Raw genomic sequence first — 25629 nt, 5'->3', positions numbered from 1 at the left:
AGGGAGAGACAACAAGTTACTTTCGGGTATTAAGTCATCTTACATCCATCAATTCCCTCCTTCTGATGGTCCAATGATGAGCCCTTGATACTGATGACTATGCTTGTGAGCCAGTGTGCCTGAAAATTGAACTAGACCTGGAGCTGCAGTGTGCCTAAGAGTTACCTCCTGAGAGCCTTCATGTTGTTCAAATGTGGCCACTCTCTAAGCATGTAAATGTATTACCTTACCTGCAGGGTGCCTAAGAGTTACTTCCTGAGAGCTTTCATGGTGCTCAAATGTGGCCACTCTCTAAGCATGTAAATGAATTACCTTCCCCCCAGCATGGGACATGATTCCTGGGGATGAGCCTCCCTGGTGTGAAGGGCTTACTACCAATCACTAACTGGTGATGCAACTAGAAAGAGATCTTGAATGAAAGGAGGAAATGGTGAAGATAAATGAGTTTACATGGCTAAGATTCTTCAAAAAAAGAGTTGGGAGGTAAGCAGAGGGGTCACATTTACACATACCTCAGCAAGATCCCATAGACAGCCAGAGGGGCTACAATCCTAGGTGTTGGTGTTCCTGGGGGCTGTGGAGACACACAGGTTCTACAGTCATGGCAGTTGACTCTGAAGTTTAGTGCCCTGTCAGTGGGCCCTACCTTGGAGTTTGTTTTCCTGAGTGTGATGGAATTGGACTCATGTATGAACTTTCTATACATGCCTCTTTTATCACTTTCACTGAACCTGTGGTTGGTGCTGGGGTTGGTGTGTACCTAGGAGACTTCAATCTGTGGATTGGCCATGTGCCAGCTGGTCCCTGAGTCTCAGGAGAATTGCACCTCCTACTCTCCAGTTTGTTGTACTTGCATAGGTCAGCTAATGGAGGTGAAGATGGTCAACCACCATACAAGTGAACCAAGACTGTCTCCAACTCCAAGCAGGAGAATTGCAACCATTAACATGGATCTAAGCCCCCTCTTAATATAGAGGTGGAGTGGACATCACTAACCCAGGGTCCACAGGATGGAGGAATAAAAGATGGATTAGAGCGAATTTACTGGTATTCTACTATAGAGCTATTCTGAGTAATAATGGAAGAAACTGTAGCATTGATCTGGGAATGTGGGCAAGGTAGTTGCTGAGGGCAGGGAGAGGGAAGTAGAGATGAGATGTGGGGCATTTTGGGGACTTGGAGCTGTCCTAAATGATATGGTAGGGTCAGATGCTCGACATTATATATCCTGCCATAGCCCATGAAATGAACTGGGTGAGAGTAAAAGCTACGATGTAAACTATAATCCATGTAGTTCAGCAGTACTCCAAAATGTATTCACGAAATGCAGTGAATGTGCCACAATGATAAGAGAGGTTGTTGATGTGGAAGGAGGGGGGAGTTGGGGGGTGGGGTATGTGGGAATCTCTTATATTTTTTAATGTAACATTTTTTTAAATTGATTTATGTGTCTTCAAAAAAAGACAATTAAATAAAAATACATAATAAAAAAATCCCTCCTTCTAGTTTTTGGCAATATTCTAATTACAGGGGGAAGGGATGGAGCTCAGATCTTCTGTAACTACTTCCTGCTGACATTATGGGTGGTGATGTCTTAGGATAGTATTGTAAGAGGGTGGTCTAAGGAGGGAAAGTAGGTCTGTTAATTTATGCAATTACTTCTGAATAAAGCATTGCATGCATGATATAAGTAAAGATACAAATGCTAAAAGAATTAAGATAATAATTAATGGTCCTATGTAGGGGAGCAGCCATTTGGCAAGGTTAGATGGGTTCAAAACAGAAAAATTACTTTCCTGTGTCATGAGATCTTTGTCTCTGTCCTTTAGTTCATTAATGCTTTCAAGGAATTTGCCTGATTCATTTACATAGTAACAGCAGTCTTCTTTGAGGAATAAACGTGTTCCTCCTTGTGCAGCTGTTAGCAAATCAAATGGTTGGTGGTTTTGCAGCACTACTGCAGTTAAGGAGTTTATTTGCTTTTGTACTATTAAGAGAGTGTCTGCTCTCTGAGCCATGTCTGCTCCTGCTTCTTTGGAGAGATCAGTAGCTAGGTACAAAGATGCAGTTGCAGATCCAGTGGATGCTGTGATTCCTAAGAAGGTAAATAAGGGGATTAATGGGATTGCTCTCTTTGTTCTGGGGCTAAATTCTGTTGTTACTGGGAAGGGTAAGGTGGTGCTGTTGTTCATTGTGAATACCACAGAGAAAACATATCCAAGACTACAAAGTCCTTTCCAATACAGTAGAAGGGATAGATAAGCAGAATTTCTACAAAGAATATATACATTCCTAATTTGATATTTAAGCTAGCAGTAAAAGTTGTATTTGTTACACCTTGTTTCCATTCTCACTTGCTTGACTGCCAAGAGTTCAATGTGAAAAGGGAAACTTCTCCTTGGATTACAGCAGCACTAAGCAGTGGGTCTGACTATAGGTGATGGGATTGTTTTCCACTGGATTTAGCTTCGTTGTATTACATGTTAGGATGATTTACATAGGAAGAGTTCGGTATCCTGCGATTTCGATCATTTGTGGTGTTAATGAGGATGTTATACATTCCTTGGGGTTTTCCTTTACAAAAGGTTGTTGAATTTTCTTCTAAATTTCCTATGAAAGTATATGGTTGTTTCTTAAGAATTTGAGGCCCCAATTGGAGATGCAAATTAAGATGATAATTTGTTGAGCCAGTAGTTATAGTATAGACATTTGCACTTCTGCTTTTAACATTTTGGGGGAATACCCAGGCAGTCAAGTTACATTGTTGGGGTCCAGGCCTTTGTAGAATTGGCTAAAATGCACATGCTATTTCTGTGATTACTGTTATCTACATTAAACACTTCTCCAATTATTTGAGGAGGTGTTGTGACAATTTATGTGTAGCATTTAGGTGCTACACAAGTGGGTCAAGTGAACTTGTTTGAGTGGGCTTTCCTGACTGCTGCTTTTAACATGCAGATTGACTGAAGCATTCCATAATATAGTTGGGCCAGGCATTGCTTGATACTGATGATGCAAATTTATGCAGTACAAACACTTGATTCTATTGTAGAGGTTTTGGATGATCTGCAAAATTTGCGAGAGATGAGTGATATATAACCTCAGGGCTAGTTACTGGCAGGTCCTATAGAACAAAGAACAAGATTATTTGGTGAATTTATTTTCTTCCTAAACAGGAACCACAGGTTCTCAACTGGCTACATGTCATATTTTACTTCATGTATCCCATTTGGTTTTAAGCTGATCTTCAGGATGTTTGTTTTTCCAACATTTTAAAAGAACCTGATCCCAGATTGAGAAGGAGTGCATATTTGCATATGTGCATGGTGTTAAAGAGTTTTCCTAAGTGAAAAGCCCACTTATGGAGGGCTCCCTCTAAGGTTACTGACAAATTCAGTTTTCCCCTCAGGTTACTTAGAATGGGCTTTCCATACATAAACTGGAAAGGACATAAATTCTCTTCTAGGGGCCACCCTTACCCAAAGGAGAGGTAGGTTAAGGACTTCTGTCCATTTCAACTATGTTTCTTGCAAATTTTATGTGAGGCTTTCTTTATAGTGTAGTTCATTCTTTCCACCTTTCCTGATAACTCATGTCGGCAGGCTGCATGCATTTTCCACTTAATTCCAAGACACTGATTGACACCTTGCACCACAGCTGAAATAAAAGCAGGTCCATTATCTGACAGAATTCTTTGGGGCAGGCCAAACCTCAGGATGATTTCTGGGAGGAGGAATTTAGTTACCGTGGAATGCTTTTCTGTGCAGCAGGGAAAGGCTTCCACCCTCCTTGAAAAGGTGTCTGCAAATGACAAAGATACTTAAAGTTTCCTGTGGATTTTGGCATTACTGTGAAGTCTACTTGCCTGTCTTCAGCTGGGGTAAGCCCTCAACTTTGTGTCCCAAAAGAAGTCCATGATGTCCCCTTTGGGTTATTTTTCTGGCAAGTAAGACTGGTTAGAGACTTTGCACTGTTCGAGCAAGGTGACCACCAGTCAGTGAAGAAGGCTCACCAGTGCTTGCTGTCCCAAATGTGTGGTTTGGTGATAAGAAACTAGGGGATATACTAGATTTTCAGGCAGATAAAATTGTCCTTGGCTGTTTTTCACCTACTTATCCCCTTTTTCAAGTTTCTCTGAATTTTCTTGAAAACCCCATCCTCTTGCGTGTTTGAGGTCTGCAGTGGTATACACTGGCAGAAAACTTCCTCTATATGTTGAGGAAGCTGAGGTTTAATGACTGCGTCTGCTTGACTAGGAGGGTAGCCTTTTCTTATGGCCTCTTTTGCTGCTTGATCTGCTTGCCTGTTCATTAGGGCTACATAGGAGACTCCCTTTTGATGTCCCTGGCAGTGCATTACAGCTACTTCTGCAAGTAGTTTTACTGCTTCTAAAAGTTGTTATTTTTGTGGCATGCTTAATATCTTTCTGCCCAGATGGCAAAAGTCCTCTCTCCTTCCAAAGACCCCATGTGCATGCAAGGTAAAAAAGGCATATTTTGATTCAGTGTAAATATTCACTCTTTTTCCACCCCCTCTTTGAAAGGCTCTAACAGAGCAACAAGCTCAGCTTTTTGTGCAGAACTCCCTGCGGGAAGTGGTGCAGTTTCTAGTATTTCCCCCACAGTTAGAAGAGCCTATCTAGCTTTTCAAACACTCCCTTCACTGAAGCTACTTCCATCAGTGAAGATTTCTAAATCTGGATTTAGTAGAATAGTATCCTACAAGTCTTTCTTGGAAGAAAAGACTTCCTCTAGTCATGAATAGGTATTTCCTCAGTACTTGATGGGAGTAGAGAAGCTCGATTAAAGTTTGCACAAGCTTTTAATTTAACTTCTGGGTTGTCTAGGAGTCCTGCTTGATATTTTCCAAGCCTCTCTTGAGTTAGCCACAGATTTCCTTTTCCTTCACGCAGCGTGAGTACTTGCTGGGGGTGTGAATGGTGAGGGGCTGTCTTAATGTAAATTTTCCAGCTTTCTGTGGTAATATACAGGTTGCAGGAGAAGCCCTTAAACATGCTGGCCACCTTTTGCAGTATTGTCTAGCAATTTTTAGAAGTATGTTCCCAGATGATGATGCTTACCTCCCAATTTCAGGGTTAATTCTCCAAGGGCTACAGCTTGTTTTTCATGGACAAATAAATCAAAAGGTGTTCTGAGATCTGGTTATCCCAGGGCAGGGCCACTCATTTGCTCCCTTTTCAGTTGGTGAAAGACTTTCTTACATTCAAAGGTCCATTGGAGGGGGTCTGCATACCCACTAACCAAAGATGTGTGCAGGGGTTTAGCTATTAGCCCAAAATTTGGAATCCAGTTTCAGCAGAACCTGGCTATGCCTAAATGTCCCCACAGCTGGCGATGGCTCTTTGGGCTTTTTATTTCTAAAATAGCTTTTACTATAACTGTTGTCAGGGTCCTTATTCCTTTCTTTAGTTCAAACCCAGGATAATGGACTGATTTCTGGACTAACTATGCTTTACTCTTAGAGACTTCCTATCCTAAGTTTGCTAAGCTCTTTAGCATTTTAGTTGTATGTTTAACACCTTCTTCTTTGGTTGGGCTTGCAATTAAAATATCATCTACATACTGAAGATATTGTCAATTTAAATGTAACTGTCTCTGGCAAGTCCTGGGCTAATTGTTCACCAGAAATGTTTGGGGAATTTTTGATCCCTTGGGGCAGCACAGTCCAGGTATATGGTTGTTTTTGTCCTGTACTTGGTTCTTCCCACTCATAAGCAAAAATTTTTGAGAGGAGCTATCCAAAGGAATGTAAAAGAAGGCATCTATTAAATCTAATACTGAAAAACATTCATTTTCTGCATTGAGAGTTGTAAGCAAGGTATATGGGTTTGGCACAACTAGGTGGATATCTTGTAAGAAATGGGCATCAGTTTAGTTTTCACATAAAGGAAGAAAAAATTAATCTTTAATATTGAGCCTACTGCCTCAATCCAATACTCCCAGGTTAAACAGGAACAACGGAAACCAGCTAAACCAGTCCTATAGCCAGTAAAAAGGATGCACAAGAAAGAGCTAAGTCAATACCAGTTCAGCACTAAATTCCATACCTTATTTGGCAGAAGGAGCAGGTAAAAGCCAAAACAGTTGGAATATGACGGGGGAAGCTGTTAATCAAAAACTGGGGAACTTGCATGGGAAAGTTAATCTTCTCACTAGGCTGCAACCTCTGAAGTATACCCTCTATGGAGAAACAAAGGAAGGGCTTGCAATCTAGGCCTCAGGGTATAAACTAGCATTTTTCTTTGTTTGTGGTGCCAGCCACATTTTCTGATTGTGCACTCCTTCTTGCAAGATTGAGAATAAATTCTCTTCTTCTCCAGAATTGGGTGAGCCTTATTTTCTTCCAGAAGGAGATTTCTTTCTCACAACTTTGGGGGCTAATCTAGGATTCTGAAGCTTCACAGAGCAGACCCCAAGGGTGGATGATGGGGAGACACATCCTGCTGTTTTAAGTGGTCTTAGACTCCACTGCTGGGAGCCTTTTCCTCTAGCAGCCATGGATCCCGAGAACAGACACTTAGATCTGCTGATTGTGGGTGAGAAAAAGGGAAAGGAAAATCTGCCTCTCATTGACCATGTGACCCCATATATAGACCAGGGTAAGAACAAGGACTATTACATATTACCTTGGTGGTCAGAAATTCTGATGAGTCTGAGGTTGATTGTGCATGCATGAAACATGTGACACACACCATGAAGTAAGTGCAGAGTACGAATTCACGTTTCCCTTCTCCCATGAGAGAAAGGGCTGGAAATGGATGAAATGAAGGATTTGAGAGAAAGAGACCCAGGCAAGATTTGGAATGGGGAATAGAGGCAGGGGCCAACTGGGAAAAAGGGAAAGCGGGTATCTGTAGGATCCCCTGGGGACATTGCTCTGGATAGTCCATTAGGGAGGATTTTGGGACATTGGCTCAATAATGATCAGACCAAGGGAAAGGAAATGACTGCCCAATGTATTCTGGCAAAATATGGGGCAAATGAAGATTGGGTTCCTGCCAACTTTGCTTTTATATTTTTCTGTGGTTTTCTGTTTGTTCAGTGTATGTTTTAATACCTCCAGGTGGTAATATTAAATTGACAATGAAAATTTTTAAAAGAACTCTATTCAAATGGCTAAAAATTAAAAAAAAAAACATGTTGGTAGAGTATGGAAATCTTTGAAATACCTAAATTGAAATGAATATTTTATTCTTTTTTCACAGAACAGAATGAGGGATATGAGACTTAAGTAGATACAGAAAGATGTAAAAGGTTTGTGGGAGTGCTGACTAAAATTGGTAAGTTTGTTCAAAGGGATGTGTTTTTTCCTAAGATATGATTGCTTGGTTTCATAAAATCAGAATGGAAAGAAGCAGGACAAAACTTGAATGCATTTGGCAAGTTGTAGAAGGTAGCATTAAGTAAGGGAATGTGTTTTGTGAAAGTGGACTTTGTCTTAAGATAAAGCAACTATTATGAATGAAGCAACTAGTTATGAACAGTTATAAGAAGTTTATAGAGGCAATGTTTAAGCCAAAATATTTGCAAGGCTAATTCCAGTAAGTCAGTATTAAACAGAAACTGAATTTATTTTAATAACAAAAAGTAGCTTCATAACAGGAAAAACTGCCAGAGGCCACTTCAATCTGCATATTTAAGTGATTATCAAAGAAGATAATCTTAATTCCATTGGGCATCTGTATTGCTGAAGTGAAATACTTGTTAATTAATGTGATCATGGTGAAGTTTAAAAGTAAAAATCTCCATGGTGCTGAAGGGCACTATGTATGAAGCCGATGGAATACTGGCGCCTAGCTTCTCTGTAGGGTCAACAGTGCTGCAGCATGCTGGCAATGTGAAGGACATGCTAAGTGGAGCAGTGATTACCAGAGTGCTGTGAGAAGAACTTAAACTTAATTGGCATTATGGCCTGCTCCAAAATAGAGACAACTTGTATAGAGTTACAAACGTGGACCTTGGATCTATTAATTGCACCTCAAAAAATAAAACACTATGTATTCATTAGTGCATTGATTGGTATTAAGTACTGTACTTATATCTCTCCTATTCTAGATATATGTTTGATGATTATAGTGATATCTTTTTTAAATTATATGCAGAGGGATATTGAACAGGTTAAAATATTCTGATAAACTTCATTTTCTAAGTAGTTAATGAACATGCTTAGTCCAAGTCTCCATTCTAGCCCTTATTCTAAAACCTGTCCCACTCATATCCTGGGGAGGACTGGCAAGCCCACATGCCATTCTGACAAGGCTGAACATTTTTCTGCCAGGGAGGAAACAGTAAATGAAGTGCTTGGATCCATTTCAGCTTAACCTCTTCAAGATAGTCTATGGGTAACCTTTCCTCACCTAAGACCTGAAAACTAATTTCTGACAAAAACCTGCAAAATAAAGCCCATCAACTTTGAGAAGATGCAGCCTTTAGGCACTTGGCCATTTCTATTTTTGTGGTCCAATATCATTTCAGTGAAACCCAATATCATCAAATTCTAATTAAATTTATTTCTTCCATCTTGTTAGCCATACAAAGATTTCATCCAGTTTCACCCAGGGTGCCATAGTCATCTTCCTCCCACCATGTGAGAATAGTAAGAGGGTTTTACACCTTGTCAGGAGGATTGGAGACCTCCATTCCTTAAAGTAAAAAAAATCTCTTCCTTAAGAATTATCTTCTACTTTGTCATCCCTCAGGCATTCAGGTCTGCTGGCTGAGACTCTGCCTCTTGAATTTGCAGTCTACCAACACTGATTGTGCAGTTGGGTCCTATTCAAGTCATGAAAAGAATCCAGACTCAAACTAACCTGGGAAGGACTTTATCAGTCTTACTGACAACTGAAACAGTAGTCCAAATGGCAGAAAATGCCTGGGCTCATTACACTTAAGTAAATGGACCAGTACCTGAGCTGTACAATAAGTATTCAACAGTATCACCTGAGTCCTGGAAAATAACTCCAATTTCAGATCCCTTAAAGATCACTCTGAGAAGGCAATAGTTGGGAAGGCATATCAGAAAGGGAGAGGGACTGGTCAGACTCGATATCAGTGAAGTTTGTAGGAAAATATCTCTGTACTTATAGGGAAGGCTATTATCTATATCCACCTTATCTAATGCCTCAAGAGAGTAGCAGATAAAGGATTTAAAATTTCTTTTTTTTTTTTAAAGACTTATTTATTCCCCCCCCCCCCCCCCCCCCCCCCGTTGTCTGTTCTCTGTGTCTATTTGCTGCGTCTTGTTTCTTTGTCTGCATCTGTGTTTGTCGGTGGCAGGAACAAAAGAAAGCAGGTTAAGCCAGTCCTGTAGCCAGTAAAAAGGATGCACAAGAAAGAGCTAAGTCAATACCAATTCAGCACTGAATTACATACCTTATTTGGCAAAAGGAGCAGGTAAAGGCCAAAACAGTTGGAATGTGGTGGGAGAAGCTGTTAATAAAAAACTGGGGAACTTGCATGGGAAAGTAAAACTTCTCAGATAGGCTGTAACTTCTGAAGTATCCAATCCATGCAGAAAGAGGGGAAGGGCTTGCATGCTAGGGTTTGGGGTATAGACTGTGACATTTTTCTTTGAGATGCCAGCCACATTTTCTGATTGTGCACTCCTTCTTGCAAGATTGAGAATAAATTATTTTATCTTCCACAATCAGGTGAGCCTTATTTTCTTCCAAAAGGAGATTTCTTTCTTACAGTCTTCAACTATTTTATTTATAGCCCTTAAATCTTGGATGAACCTGTACTCTCCACTTGTACCAGACTTTAAAGCAGGTAGAACTGGAGTGTTATATCATGATATGCAATTTCAGATCAGATCCATGGCCAATAACCATTGAATTATTGGTGCTAACTCATTTTTGCTTTAAAAGGAATTGGGTACTCTTTGATGCAAATTGGCTGGGTTTGAGGTTTTAACTGTACTTCTACTGGATTTGCACATGGAGCATGACTGGGGAATCTTGTTGAAGTTTACCTAAAAGGCCCCTTCCTAAAAGAAGGATTGGACACTCATGCATGTAGAGAAATTTGTGATGAACCTGGTCTTTCCCAATCTGGCAGCTTTAAGGACTAAAAACTGCAGATGTGAAGTTTTTCCATTAAGAGACAATGTGGGTTTCCCCAGCTACCATCATTTGGGGTTTTCCTGCTTTTAGCTTGGGGCACTCCTTTTTTCCAGTGGCCTCTACCTTTGCAATAGGGGCAGTGTTGTGGTCCTAAGGTTGGGCACTCAGAACCCTTCTGCTGTCCCAAGATTGCTTACATGCCTTTGTCTTTCCTGCCCTATTTCCAGTGCCAATAGTGCCACTTGCTGTTTCATCTGCTTTTATTTTTCCTCCATGGCTGGGTCTATATTTGTGTACACTTTAAAAGCAATTTCCACTAATTGTGAGATAGGCATACCAAGTCTTCCATCTAACTTCTGCAATTTCTGATGAATATCAGGGGATTTTGACTAATAAAGTTTAAATTTACCATACATGTATTTTCAGGATTTTCTGGGTCTATGCCTGTATATCTGAAAAAAGCATTAAAGATATGCTCAAGAAAGGCAGAAGTATTTTCCTGCTGCCCTTGTTGGACTTCCTGCAATTTAGTGATCGATTTTTGCTTTGGAGCACCTCTCCACAGCCCAGCAAGAATGCAGACCTTATAATGATCAAAGCATTTCATATGGCCTTGGTCATTAGGAATCTGATGAGGATCAGTTTCAGGGACTGCCTCATTTGGGGGGCCATAAATAGGGTTTTGAGGTGCCACTTGACTCAATGCCTCAGCTTCTTGTTGCACTTTCTTGAAGACCATATGCCTTTCCTCAGGGGTGAGGAGGATGTTCATAAGGGCTTGTATATTAGCCCAGGTTGGGTCGTGTGTGGCAAAAATGGAAACCAACAGAGTCTTTGATTTCTTGGGATCTGCACAATAAGCTGGAGTGTTATTTTTCCAATTAAACAAATCAGAGGTGGTGAAAGGAGTGTGAACATAAAGAGAGCCTCAGGGTCATACTTGATCATGAATTCCATTTGGAACTTATCAGTGCAGGAACTGACCTGCTATCTCCTTTGGATTGTCGGGGCTACCCTGGCCAAAAACAGCTCCACTCTGAGCATAAGAGGGAGATTGGAGGAAAGGCCTTTGTGGGAGGGAAAGGGGCCTGATACCTCTAAAGGAAGTGTAGGTTTTGGCAGTGGTCCTGGTGGGGAAGGAGGCAGAGGTGGTCCAGAATGAGGTGGTGGGGTGCTTAAGTCAAGGAGTTCATCAATGTGTTCTAAGAAAGAGGATCCTAGGACCTCAACTGTTTCTGTAACAGGGGCTGAACGGGGACACACACTACCCACACTACCTTAACCCAAAACTCTTTCTAGTTTCCTTATCTTTCCACAACTCAAAGAAGACTTGAACAAATGTGATTTTTGCTCATTTCTCTTGCTTTTTACTAAACAAGTCCAATTGCAATGTAGTATGAAAATTCAAAGACCCATTTTCTGACCAAATTTCTCTGTCATCTAATCTATATCTAGGCCAAGCTTCATTACAAAAATTAATTAGTTTTCTGTATCCCAAATGCCCCAAATTTAGAACAATTTTTCAGAATGCATCCTAGTGGGGAGCACTCAGGTCCAAATGCCTCATTCCCCATTGTTTCAGAAAAGAGAGAGAGAAGAGCCAAAATAAAGGCACAAAAGACAGCAGCAGCCTTCCCCTTAAAAGGACAGAGGGAGTGGGACTCAAACCCACAAAACCTCTCCCACTGTAACCAAACCTCCACTACCTTAGTGAAGGTAAACCAAATGCTACCTTTCAGTTAGCCAAAACCAAACAGCAGGTCTCTTTTTTCAGATAGTGAGGTAGTGGGACTCAAACCAACCAAAACCTCTTCCACTGTAACCAAACCACTACTTTAGTAAAGGTAAACCAAATGCTAACTCGTGGTCAGCTAGAAGGAAAAAAGGAATGAATAAAGGAATGAACTCACCCACCACAGTAAGATGACCTGGTTCTCAATCCTAACCTCATGAGCCTTGGTTCCTTTGGTGCCTGAAAAGGGGCTCTGCCCTGGGGAACCCCTGAGTCCACAGGAAAATCCCCAGCAGCTACTGGAGTCTGGGATGCCTCAGTGAAGGCATCCTCCACAGTTCACCTTGGAAGCATTCTCTGGTTACTATTTTTATTTATTTATTTATTTAAGCCCTGGCAGAGTCACCAATTTGTTAGGCGTCAAGGCAGGGCCTTTATGGATAACCAGAGATGGCATGAAGAAAACTTCAACATTAGAGTTAGGCAAAGTCACATTTATTACATCTGCAGAGTTAAGGAGCCAAGGCCAGTCTAAAGTGACTCAGACCCATCTCCTCATACTGCAGTTTTATTCTTGCATAAATACCCAAGTTTACTGCTTTGCATTTGTATTGATTATGCATTAGTTTTTATGCATATGAATGAACACACATAGTTGGCTATATACTTGTATGATTAGTATTGCTGCACTAGCTCAGCAGTAGGTTGCCTCAAAGGGAAGGTAATGCAGAACTTAAGAAATAAAGGACAGAGAGAAAGTCAAAAGAGAGGAAATGAAGATGGGACCAGGAGACTCACACTTTCTGAAACTGAGAGCCTCAATCCTATTTTCCACATCATATTTATTGGAAAATTACCAAGCATCTATTTGCTATCAGAACCGCAACATCTACAGTAATAGGGAACAGGTCATACAAAGTTCACATGCAATTCAAGCTATTTTCCCACATGGTATGTTCAGGAAATCAAGCTTGCACATACATTGCAAGATCAAGAAAGGGGCAGAGAACGCCACTCCTGTTTGGGAAATTTACTATGGTTAATTAAGCAAGTTGAAGTGAGGTCAGCAAGGGGCTTCTTCTCTGCAGGTCCAGCCAACTGGTTGAAGCTGTTTTTCATACTTCATTGCTTCAACAGGCTATTCTTAACTGCCGAAAGTGGAATTTGGCAGAAATAAAGGGTTGCAGCTCATTACCTTCTGATTTACGTACGATTCTTTGCTTTCTTTCCTAGCAAAGGGAGTTACTTTCAGGTATTTGATCATCCTACGTCCATCAAAAGGGCTGGGCAGTGCCTACCCACAATGATGTCATTTTCCTGGAACTCCCTTCATTTTATTTTTAATCCCAGCCTTCCTCCAGTGAATTTGAGCTCTTTGTCCAATAAGACCCATATTATTTGTTTCGCTCTTGTATCTCCTTGACTTTGAATATTTCCTGTTACAAAGAATGAGCTCTATAGTATTTATTGAATTTATTAATGAAGTAGCCTTTCAATCATCCTTCTCAATGACCTTATCTCTTTCTTTTCCAAAATTGTAAGAGGATTTTAACTTTTTAATTATCTTCTAAATCCAATCAAAGTGAACAGAATGCATCTCAGTGAATGAAACCCTGACTACACTTAGTAACTGTGCAGTCAGGATTTGTTCCCTGGAATGTATCACTCATTTGATTTACTAAGTGTTTTCCCTATACAAGGGGAATGCAAATAGTGGTTGCGTTTTCTCAAAGAAAAAGATAATTCAGAACATCCAAAGAAGAGTAAAGTGTGGCTTTTCTGTGGAACTTGCCTCAGAATTGAATTGACCTCAAAGTCCTCTCATTTTTTGGATTACAGGGCTGTTGACAACTATGAGATGTGACCTTGCCTTCCCCATTACCCTTTACTATTACTTTTTATACATTGATTCTATCATTGATTCTATTACTTTCATCATTCAAACTTTTTTATTTACAATAAAATTTAAGTATTCATGGACTTAGTTGTAGGAGATATCAGCTGTATATTAAGCATTATACTTCATTTCTTTAAGACATGCTTCTTCCTCAATCATGATACTTGTTGCCCTCTGAATAAATATCTTAATATATTTGAATTTTATTGGTATATAATTTTTACATCCCCCGGTATTCAGTTCATTTTCCATTTGAGGCCAACCTTTTTCAATGTGCAACAGTTAGTAAGTTTTTCTTCATCTCCTGCTCACCGTATGTTGTGATATAGCTTACACCTTCCCCTCTTATATCCACTACCCTTGAGACGCTCATTATCTGCATCTCAGTGTAACCACTGAATCCCTTTTTTCTTTAAGTTTCCTCAACAAATCCCTTGGTTTCCTTCTTTTATAATCTAATTCTGTCCTGGTCTCCTAGGTCACATCACTCTCTTGGATTATTTCTGGCCCCGCTTACTATATATTGTCAAGCTATTTCTGAAACATTAACTTTTAAGTCTTCAGAACTCAATCCTAGCCTTTCTTTTACTTGTCTTTTTACCTAGGCAATATCTTCAATTCCTTCAACCTTGTTCATCATCTGTGTTTATAGTATTTACACTTACCAGTCCAAATATCATATCTGAGTTCAAGACCTAAAAATATATTCTGCCCTGAGGTTCTCAGCGTTTTCTCATCAGTAACTTAAGTGGTCTCACCTTTTGCATATCTTGCTCTTTAATAAGACAAACCTGATTGAATGAGCTAACCTGACACACAGTAGCCCAGAAACCTTGGAGATATTCGTCACTCAAAATATTGATATTTCTAAGAGAGATGTACTCTTCTAAAGTGGCTCTTAAACTACATGGGATCAGATTCTCTTTTAATTGCTAGTATGTATGCCCTTGGACAGGCCTAGCTCAGAACTGACCAACATTTACACATAAATGAAAAAAGCTTATCATTTTCCTGAGGATTATGTTCTGGAATTGAAGGTGACTGGAATAGTCCATGGGCTTGGTACTTGGTGCAGCAGAATAGAGAGACATCCTAAGCTAGGCTAGGAAGTGAAAGTGGTTTTATTGGCAAAAGGAGAATAGGAGATCTAACCAATCTCAAATCTGAGTCCTTATTGAGGGGTTTTCTTATAGCAATTATACAAGTTTGAAGCAAAGAAAGTTAATCATTGAGTTGAGCTCTCTGGGAAGGTTTTGGACAATTTCTCTGGTGTTCTGCTCTGGTTAACACTATAATGCATATTGTGCCTGATACCTGTAACTCTCATGGTGATAAGGATAAAAGAATGAGTGAAGCATTATATGTGTACATAAGACATTTTTCTTTACAAAGAATAAATATAAGGTTTGGTTAATATCAAACAACACAGGACTCTGTGCTTTCCTACAGGAACTTTGTGTTTACCCTAAGGTACTTGTAAGTTACATGTACATTTTATTTTACTTATGCTGCAGTTTCTCCCTGATTATACATATACTTTCAATCATCAAATTAATTTTTGGAATCTGGTCATTGTTCAATCTGACTGCTTCCTCCTGAGGTGGGGCATACCAGTTATGGATTTTCTTGATGGAATGTTGACCCATGGTGTGTAAGTTTATACTGATTGTTGTTTGAGTGATTGAGGTGGGTTTCAGAAGAAACACTTCAGTTCTACATGAAGGAAACAGGTGTAAAATTGTGTTAATTGACTACATAAGAAGATAGTACATTTTAGAATTCAACACTTATTATTAGTAGTAAAATAATCGTTAGGCCCGTTTGGAGGATTGTGTGTAGCAAGGACCTAGCACCTAATGGAAGACAACTAAAGAAATCAAAGAAATTGATTGGAGCAGATGGGGTTAAGATAGTTAGAATTTATTCATACATGGTAAAAGAGTGAAAATATTAGATTCATCAGGAATGTAAGTACAGCATTCTGTTTTTATTATAGCACATGTACATCCTTGAGAATCTGCTAGGATGTTTCACATCATTCAGTTTTGTAGAACAACTTTATGTTGAGTCATTGCAGTGTAAATAAGGAAGGGCTATACTTTAATAGCTATCATTTAGGGCTTATAAGGTACAATTATTTAGTACATTCCCTCTACTAATTACATCTTCAATTCCTACATAAGGAACAAAAATTGCTGCTGGGTGATTGTACTAATGGAAGATGTTCCAGGTCAGTTTGTCTTGAAGCAGGGATAAATTAGCTGCTGAAGATGGTAGGGTGGTGTGAATAGGTCTTTGGGCCTATGATGGCCCCAAGGTACATCTTAACCAGCCTGGGGGTAATCATGGCCACAGAGTTGTCCCAGAAATCTACTGAGTGCTATTTGATGCTATCCAGTATATTCCTGAATCTGTTTTCTCAGTCAGTTCCACACCATTCACCAGACTATAAAGTGATTGCTGGCAATTTATAGGTAACAAGTGTACTAGTTTATCACTAAGGGAAGGATTGTGCTGCTGGGAGTGATTCTTTTAATGTTCAGGTCATATGTTCAGTTTTACTGTAGTTTGAGGCCTAAAAGAAGAGTGTAGTCACCAAACAATGCCCAGCAAACCACAAACATCTCTGACTACTTTAGAGATGAAAGTGGCACCACTGAAACTGAATGGAGAGAGGGAGTCCAAACCTAGGAATAATTTCCTTAGTAGACATTTAAACAACTTTATGGGCTTATTCTCTCTGTGAAAGCTTCCACCCATCCAATAAAATTGTCAACAAACACTATCAGATATCTAAAATTTTCTAGGGTCTTTGACATCACAGTAAAATCAACTTGCCAGTCTTTTCCACTGAGCCCTCAATATTTCACTCTGATTGATTAAGTGGGGATTTGGTGTGGGGTCAAGGATTTACTTGAGTGCAAGTCACACATTGATCAGTTATATTTTGAATGGTTAAGGATAAACTGGGACCCCTCAGGAACTGACTAATCCATTTATACAGAGTTTCACATCCATAATGAGTAATTGGTGAAAGTATGTTATGAATGGTTTAAGGAGTCCCTCAAGGACAAGAATTTTATGTAGATCATCATGATCATTGCCACTTTCTAACCATCCTTGTTCTGTTAAATTTTTAATTTCTGAAATTCCCACTCAGAACGAGTCCAAAATTTGGTATCCAAAGCCTGCCATACCTAATATTGAAGATTCCCACATCTTTAAAGCTCAGGTCCCTGTTCACTGGGAGATAACAGTGGGGACTTTTGATTAAACATGGCGGAAGTTGCAGATGGGTTTTCTCTCTTAGCCATTTTTTTTACTGCCTTATCTGCTAGTTTATTGCATCAAGCATCTTTGCTATTATTAGATCGATGTCCTTTAGAGTGGATGACCACCAATTCTTTTGTAAAACTTCTTCTATACTCTTCATAATATATATGACCTTAGCCTTTCCATTTAAACCACATAATCATACCCATTTAAACCAAACAGCTATACCCACATAATAGTATTTCTAGTTACAGACATGTTGCAATTTCACATTTTCTATTCTAAAATTGTAACATGGAACTGTGTAGCATAGTAAAACCACATGTGAAATATGACTGTGGATAAAATTGCACATATAAGACTTTTTCATTGAAACTGAACAAATGTATGTTAATGCTACAAGATTTTAATATCACACAGAAAACCCATGTTAAATGAAAGAAACCAGACACAAAGTACTACACATTGTATGATTCAAATTATATAAAATGTAAGTATGAATCAATTTAAAAGATAAGATTGGATTAGTGGTTATGTAGAACTGGGGAAAGGAATGCTAAGTGATGTGGAGTTTTTCTTTTCAGAGTTATGAAATTGTTCTAAAACTTTTTGTGGTGTTGAATGCACAAAATTGTGATTATACTAAAAGCCGTTGATTATACACTTTGGATCATATGGTATGTGAATATACCTTAATATATCTTAATAAAACTGTTTAATAAATAAATACCTGAACAAGAATAACAAGAAATAGCAGCCATTTACAGTGGGGAAAGCATAGGGAAATTGAGAGTTGAAGAATTTTCTTGTTGGTTTTTGTTTATTATTAATATTGAAATAATGAAAATGCTCTAAAAAGGTGATGAGGTGATGAATGCACAACTATGTGGTTATATCAAATTCCATTGGTTGAAAAAACAGCATTTAGCAGTTGCAGAATTAAATCTTCATGTTTAATCGTCTTTACTGGTAGTGTTTAGTAAACCAACACTCTTTCCAAAATGCTCCATAGGCATACAGGATGGCAAAAGCATATCTAGCATTAGTATATATAATTGTTTTCTGTCCTTTGTTCAATGACAGGACTCTTAATTCACCTCTTTGTGCGAAGTTCCTGGGAGACTCTGCTTCTAGTATTTCAGTGGGAGTGACTACTGAGTAGTCTGCCTGTGCTTTCCATGATCCATGGAACTGCTCCCATTAGAGATAATTTCTTCTGGGTATGATAATGGGATATTAGAAAGTCTGTTAACAGAAAGGTCTGGGTTCTGGGCTTCTAGATTCTTGGCTTATGTCACATAAAAGAATTTAAGGACATGGTCTTTGGTAGGCAAGGGATAAAAGGGTGTATTTAAAAAAAAGAAGATGTGGAAAGTACATGGTCTGGGACATGGACTGCAGATGTTCTCCAGAGTGAGATATGTATGTGGGACCCCAAGTCAGGCCCTTTAAAAGTCTTACCCATTGATAACTCTGCTTTCTGGAGAAGGCTACTAGTGAGAACTACAGCTAGCAAGGCTACAGACTTGAGCTGCTTTGATAAGTAAACAATTGGCCTGATGTTTCTTCCAAATTCTTATACAAATTGTCCCAATGCAATGCCTTGGTCATTCATATACAAACAACATAAATTCTTTCATTAGGTCAGGGAGTCTCAGGGCTGGGGCTGAGAAGAGCTCTTGAAATTCCAGAGAACATTCTGGGGTATATTCTAAGAGATCTTTTTCTTCCCCCTTTAAGGGTCCATATAGGGATTTAACAATGAGTCCAAAATTTGGTATCCAAAGCCTGCCATACCTAAAAACCATATAATTCCTTTCTGTTTCGTGTCTCTGATACTTACCATAAGATTTCCTTTCTCCTGGGCAGCAGGACTCATAGTCCTTCTGAGAATTAAAGCCCAAGTTATTTTATTTTTATTTTTTTATGTCTTTTTTTTTTTTTAAAGATACATAGGTCACAGAAAATGTTACATTAAAAAACATAAGAGGTTTCCATATACCCCACACCCCATAGCCAAGCCCATGGTATTTTAAATAGGTTTTGAGGGAGTGGGCTGGTGGCCAAACTTTGACCCTTGGGCAGAGGGAGGGAGAGCCAACCAATAGGATAAAATGATTTTCAAGCCATCACCCTAATTAATAATCAATGAATCTGATGCCTCCTAGGTAGCATCCTATTAATATAAAATGGTATCCATCTTCCAAACCTCAGCACATGTTCCCTTGCAGAACCCAATATCTATCCATTTTGAGCATTGCAACTTAAGGTTCAACCACCAGGGTGGTTGCACAATGAACCTATACCTAGCACAGCCCCTAAGCTCTGGGTACACTTCCATCTTTGCCTTAGGTGCACATCCATTGTCACCTGGGCCAGGCTGCAGCTATAATGCTAAGTGCACTTCTATCATTGCCCAGGCAAGGCTTGAGCTATAACACTGAGGGAACTTCCATACTCACCCCAGGCAGGCTAACATCCAAGCAGTAACACTGTGAACTCAAGTTGTAACACTGACTTATAATCAAATAAAAATCTGGTCACCACATTGAGGTCACATTACTTAATTCTGAAATCCATCTGAACTGAGGATCAAAAATGGCAATAAAAGGTTTGAGCTTTCTTTACAGGAACTTTGTATTCTTTCTCTGGCAGTCTCTTTAGCATTACTCTTGTGTTTTGATTTGAGGCTTCCTGGGTTTTGCTAGCTATGAGTATATTATCAGCACTCAGAAGAAAATGTCCTTCTTGGAGGCATATTCTTTGTAAGTCCTTGGACAATGTCTGTCCAAAAAGAGTTGGGGTGTTTTTGAATACTTGTGACAATACAGTGAAATAATGTTGTTTTATTCCAGTATTGGGATCCTCCCACTCAAAAACAGAAAGCTTTTTTGATTCTTTCTCTAAGGATATGCAGTAAAAAGCATCTTTGAATTCTAAAAAATGTGCAAAGCTTAAACATCTAAGGTCCTGACAAGGAGTATATATGGATTAGGCACTATTGGGTGGATGTCTTCTACCACTTGATTAACAACTCTTAAGTCTTGCACAGATCTCTACTCTTGTGTGCCAGGTTTCAGGACTGGTAAGATGGACAAGTTAAAGTCTGACAAGCAAGGTCTGATTAGGACCCAAGTGAGGAACATTTTTTTCTTTTTCAGGCACTTATAGCTCATCAATTACAACTTACTGAGTTATTCCTCTAGAGTTCAGAAAGACACACAGATGAACACAGATTCATTAAGTGACAGAGAACAGGTCTTCTTATTAATAAAAAAATAAAGAAGAGAAAAAAATGCTTAGTCATAGTCATACCTCACAAAATCTAACCCCATATTCTTTTTTTTACCTTTAGAATTAAAATAGTACCAACTTTACTTTTGCTACAAAAACATTACAATATTGTTGTTAATTATAGTCTATGAAATACATTAGTTATATTTTTCACATGTACCACCACATTCTTAACACCCTAAAGGAGAGGCACATTCCTGTATTTATCTTATTAACTACAATCCTCATCTACTTCCAAAATCATTGCTGTAGATTCCCAACATTTTCCTCCAGCTATTCTCCAACTAACATTTATCTTCCTAGACTACTCATTTCAGCCACAAACCAAAAGTATTTGTTACATTCATTATAATATATTACTATCAAGTCCAACCATTACTATATATTTACATTTGAACTTATTAAACATACTACATACTTCCAATATCTTCTTCCCCTTCTTACCCCATTCCATCTCTAACCAACTTACACTTCATAGTCCAACTCTATATGTCTACTCATCATATTTAGTTCATATCAATGAGACCATACAATATTCCTTCTTTTGAATAGGGCCTATTTCTTTCAATATAATATATTCAAGGTTACTCCATGTTTTCTTGTGCTTCCCAATTGACATTTTCTTATAGCTGAATGAGATTCCATCATATGAATACACCACGTCTTGTTTATCCATTCATTGTTTGATGGACACTTAAGTTTTTTCCATCTTTTAGCAATGGCAAATAATGCCACTATGAACATTGGTGTGCAAATATTGGTTGAAGTCAGTGCTTTTAGTTCTTCTGAATATATTTCTATTAGTGGGATTGCTGGATCATATGGTGTCACTCTATTTAGTGTCCTGATGAAGTACCATATAATTGTCCACAGTGGTTGCACCATTTTATAATACCATGAACAATGAAGGAGTTCCTATTTCTCCACATTCTCTGCAGCACTTGTAGTTTTCTGTTCTTTTTTTTTAACTGGTGTTTTTTGGGGTTTTCTTGCATTGACAGTGATTTACAATTCATAACTTTTACTTTTGGTCCATCAACTGCTGCTTAACTATATTTTCTTCCCAAATATGTAAATAGAAAAAAAACTGTAATGCTAATAGCGTTTAAAAAAATAGTTATATTTTATCCTTCTTAACATTTCATAGCTATGTAATAGGCACTTAAAAACATGTGCTGAATTGTTTCCATAGTATCATGAGAAACACAGAAGACATACCTACAGAGGAAGACTGGATTAAGGGGAAGATCCTCTTGAACTTGCATACTTCCAGCTACTGTCAGCTGATCACTCAGCGAAGTCTGAGATGCACTGACAGGAAACTTCCTCATGAATGTCCTCTTCACTTAAGTTTTTTACTTTGACATGGATGTCTTCAGTACAAAGAGGCAAGCTAGGTATTGTGTTCTCACAAGGCACATAATCAGCCACTCTTCTACAAGGCTCAGATAGGCCAGGAAATTCTAAAGTCAAGGTATTTTCTACCTTCTTAACCTTTTTAGGCTATATCATTCAATCAACTCCAAAAGTAAAAGTTCAGGGAAAAGCTAAAGAAGAGTCAGCTGGCTGATCTCTACTTTCTGAGTAGGAAGCTGAAGAATTCAATACCTGAGGAGAACTTGTTTGTTTGCTACACTTCCCAGGATTTTCAGGAAACATAACTATGGAGCTTTTATGCATTCCCTTGGACTCTTGGCAAACAGGAATGATTCTTTCTATACACTGCACTTTGAAGACACTGGAAAAATGCTTCCATCTCAATAAGTGAAATTGCAGTTGAAATTATTTTCTTTTAGAGGATCTTTACCCTTTTCTGGTTGGCTGTTTGGTGTATTCCATAAAATGCTTGATTTCATGAACTCCAAGCAGGTGCTGGCAATAATAAATATTCATATGTAGCTAGAGTCAGCTAGATCATCAATAATATTTTCTGTGTTAATTGACAGAATGGTTGTATAAGCATATTCTAAAAGGGATAGAAGCCAGTCACTGTAACGTGATGGAAACCCAACACATTCTTGTTTTCATTCTTGACTAGTCCCACAAGTTTGGTGGGAAAGAAATCACTACAAGCCACTAGGGCCACCTTATGTGCCTAGAAGAATTTGTCAAGAGCACAAGTAATGATAGCACAAAAGTGTCCATCATTTTGGAGCATATTTAGCTTTCCATGCATTTCATGGCTGTTGGAAGAGGAGTAAATGTTTTTGCCCCCCTCTTCTCCTTCCTCTCCTACAGATGCTTTATAAGGTGCAATGAGTCAGAACTGCCTTGTGGAGGCAGTGTATGGACTTGAGCCTACTGCTGCTGCTGCTGCTCCTCCCACCAGGTCTGGCGGGTGACCCAGGGAAGGGTGAGGCATGTGGCTCATTCCTGGTCCTCCCAGGGGCAGAAGCCCAATCTCAGGCCACTGCACAGATACCCATGCACAGCCTCCGGCTGAGGTATGGTGGCACATCCCTAAGGGGATTGAGAGTGGTGGCTGAGCAGCCTGGGCTTCCGTTGGGCTCTAAGGGAGGGGTGAGGACCAGCGGCAGCTGCTGGAGATGGAGATGCTTGGCAGTGGGCAGTGCGCAGTTCGGGGAGTGCGATGACCCTTCCGGTTGTCCTGTGGTCCTGATGGGGCTTGGTGGTGAGGGGAAGAGGGAGAGAGGGGAAGGTAGGGGAGGGGAGGTTGGTGATAGGGAGTTGCTACCGCCTGTGCCTGTGCTGCCACTGTTCTTCTGTTCTTTTAATAATGGCGATGCTATACTTTGGGAGATGAGTTTTAATCTGCATTTCCCTAATAACTAGTGATGTTGAATTTTTTTCATGTGTCTTTTGGTCACTTCGGAAAAATTTTTGTTCAATTTTGCTCATTTTTTAAATGGGGTTGCTTGTCATTTTGTCGATCATTTTGTGTGATGTCTTTACATATCATGGAGATAAATCCCTCTTCAGGTATGTGTTTCACAAGATTTTTTTTATCATTGAATAAGTTGCCTTTTGACTTTCTTGACAAAGTCTTTTGAAGAACAGAAGAGTTTAATTTTGAGACAGTCCAATTTATCTAGTTTTTCTTTTGTTGCTTGTGCTTTGGGTGTAAGGTCCAAGAAACCATCACTAACCACAAGATCTTAAAGACATTTTGTAAATTTTCTTCTAGGAGATTTATAGTTCTAGTTTTTATAGTTGGTCCTTGATCCATTTTATATCAATGTTTGTATATGGTGTGAGATAAGGGTCCTCTTTCTTTTAGATATGGATATTCAGTTTTCCTAGCACCATTTGATGATTAGGCTATTATGATCTATTTGAGTGTGTTTAAAAGCCTTGTTAAAAATCACTTAACCATAGATTTGTGGATCTATTAATGAACTCTTGATTTGATTCCATTGGTTAATCTGTCTGTCTTTATGCCAGTACCATGCTGTTTCTACCACCGTAAGCTAGATAATATACTTTAAATTCTGGAAGTAAGAGTCCTCCAGCTTCATTCATTTTTTAAAATTAATTTTAGCTATTTGGGGACCTTTATACTTGCACATAAATTTGATAATTGGTGTCTCCATTTCTACAAAGAAGGATATCAGAATTTTAGCTAGGATTGCATTAAATCTGTAGAGAAGTTCAGATCAAATAGACATCTTAAAAAATATTTAGTCTTCCAAATGATGAACACAGAATATCCTACTTAGATCATCCTTGGTTTCTCTTAGCAATGATTTATAGTTTTCAAAGTACAGATCCTTTATGTCCTTCATTAAATTTACTCATAAATATTTGATACTTTTGGTCAATATTGTAAATAAAAATTTTTTCTGTCTTCCTCCTCAGATTGCTCATTTAGAGTGTATAGAAAGCTATTGGTTTCTGCATATAGATCTTGTATCCTGCCACTTCCTGAAATTGTCTATACATTTTAATAGTTTTGTTGTGGATTGTGGGGATTTTCTAACAATAGGATCATATCAACAACAGATAAAGTTTTATTTCTTATTTCATATTTGGGTACCATTTACTTCATTTTCTTGCCTAATTGCTCTAGCTAGAACTTCTAGCACCATATTGAATAACAGTGGGGATAGTGGGCATCCTTGTGGAAAAGCTGTCAGTCTTTCACCACTGAGTACAATGTTACCTGTGGGTTTTTCATATGTGCACTTTATCATATTGAAAAGTTTCCTTTTATTTCTTCATTTTGGAGTATTTTTTATCAAGAAAATTTGTTTTATTTGTCAAATGTCTTTTCTGTATCAAATAAAATGATAGTGCATGTATTCTTAAATTTATTGTTGTAGTGTATTACACTGATTTTCTTATGTTGAACCACTCATGCATACCTAGTATAAAGGTATCGTGATGTATATTTTACAAGTGTTTTTGGATTCAGTTATTATTTTGCTGAGGATTTTTGCATCTATATTCGTTAAAGGAAATGGTTTGTAATTTTCTTTTTTCATAATATCTTTATATAACCTTGGTATTAGGGTTATGTTAGCTTCATAGAGTGAGTTGGGGAGCATTACTTCCTGTTCACTTTTGAGGAAGAGTTTGAACCAATTTCATATTAGATTATCATTAAATGTTTTGTAGAATTCACCTGTGAAGTCATCTTTCCCTGGACTTTTCATTTTGGGGATTTTTAACAAATCAATATTATTGATACATATTAAAAAAACATCAGTCCGTGCAAAGTATATGATCCATGGTATCATGTTGTGCATTCATCCCTCCAGTCACTCCCAGAACATTTTCATTATTCCAATAATAATAATACCAAAAAGCAAAAACTAAACAAGCAAACACACAAAATCTATTGCCACTCAGTCTCTCTGTGCTTACTCTGATATACAAAGATGCTATTGTTTCCTTCTCTCCAGTTTATTTGTATTTATATTTTGTAAAAACATTCATATATACAATATCACCTACATTCATATTTTACATGAGGTTTCACTATGTTATACAGTCCCAATTTTCAGCTTTCCTTCTAGTAATATAAATGTCCTTAGGCCTTCACTTTCTTTTTTTGTTTTTGATTTTTATTACCTTTTTTTAAAGATACATGGAACACACAAAACCTTACATAAAAAAAGTAAGAGGTGCCCATATACCCAAACCCCACTCCTCCCACATTGACAATTTCTTTCATTAGTGTGGTATTCATTGCATTTCATGAGTACATTTTGTAGCATTGCTACACAGAATGGATTATAGCTTACATTATAGTTTACACTCTCTCCCAGTCCATTCAGTGGGTTATGGCAGGATATATAATGTCCTGTATCTGTTCCTGCAATAACATTAAAAACAACTCGAAGTCCCAGAAATGCGCCAATATCACACCTTTTTTCCTTCTCCCTGGTTTCA

General features: G+C 38.5%; 1 protein-coding gene across 6 annotated transcripts in view; it reads left to right on the top strand.

Annotated features, from left to right (window-relative positions):
* Nucleotides 1-25629, top strand: part of LOC111761895 (zinc finger protein 709-like) — a 104511-nt gene that overhangs the window by 34292 nt on the left and 44590 nt on the right. For 3 of the 6 annotated variants that reach the window (XM_058299341.1, XM_058299343.1, XM_058299337.1), the window contains one exon: nt 7226-7300. The exons of the other annotated variants lie outside the window; for them this stretch is intronic. The gene's annotated coding sequence lies outside the window, so the exon portion shown is untranslated. The remainder of the gene's footprint in view (nt 1-7225; nt 7301-25629) is intronic. 6 annotated transcript variants of the gene reach the window in all.

Source organism: Dasypus novemcinctus, chromosome 6, assembly GCF_030445035.2.
Source record: "Dasypus novemcinctus isolate mDasNov1 chromosome 6, mDasNov1.1.hap2, whole genome shotgun sequence".
Taxonomy (NCBI): domain Eukaryota; kingdom Metazoa; phylum Chordata; class Mammalia; order Cingulata; family Dasypodidae; genus Dasypus; species Dasypus novemcinctus.
The sequence above is the reverse complement of the archived record's forward strand: the minus strand, read 5'-3'. Positions and strand labels throughout refer to the sequence as shown.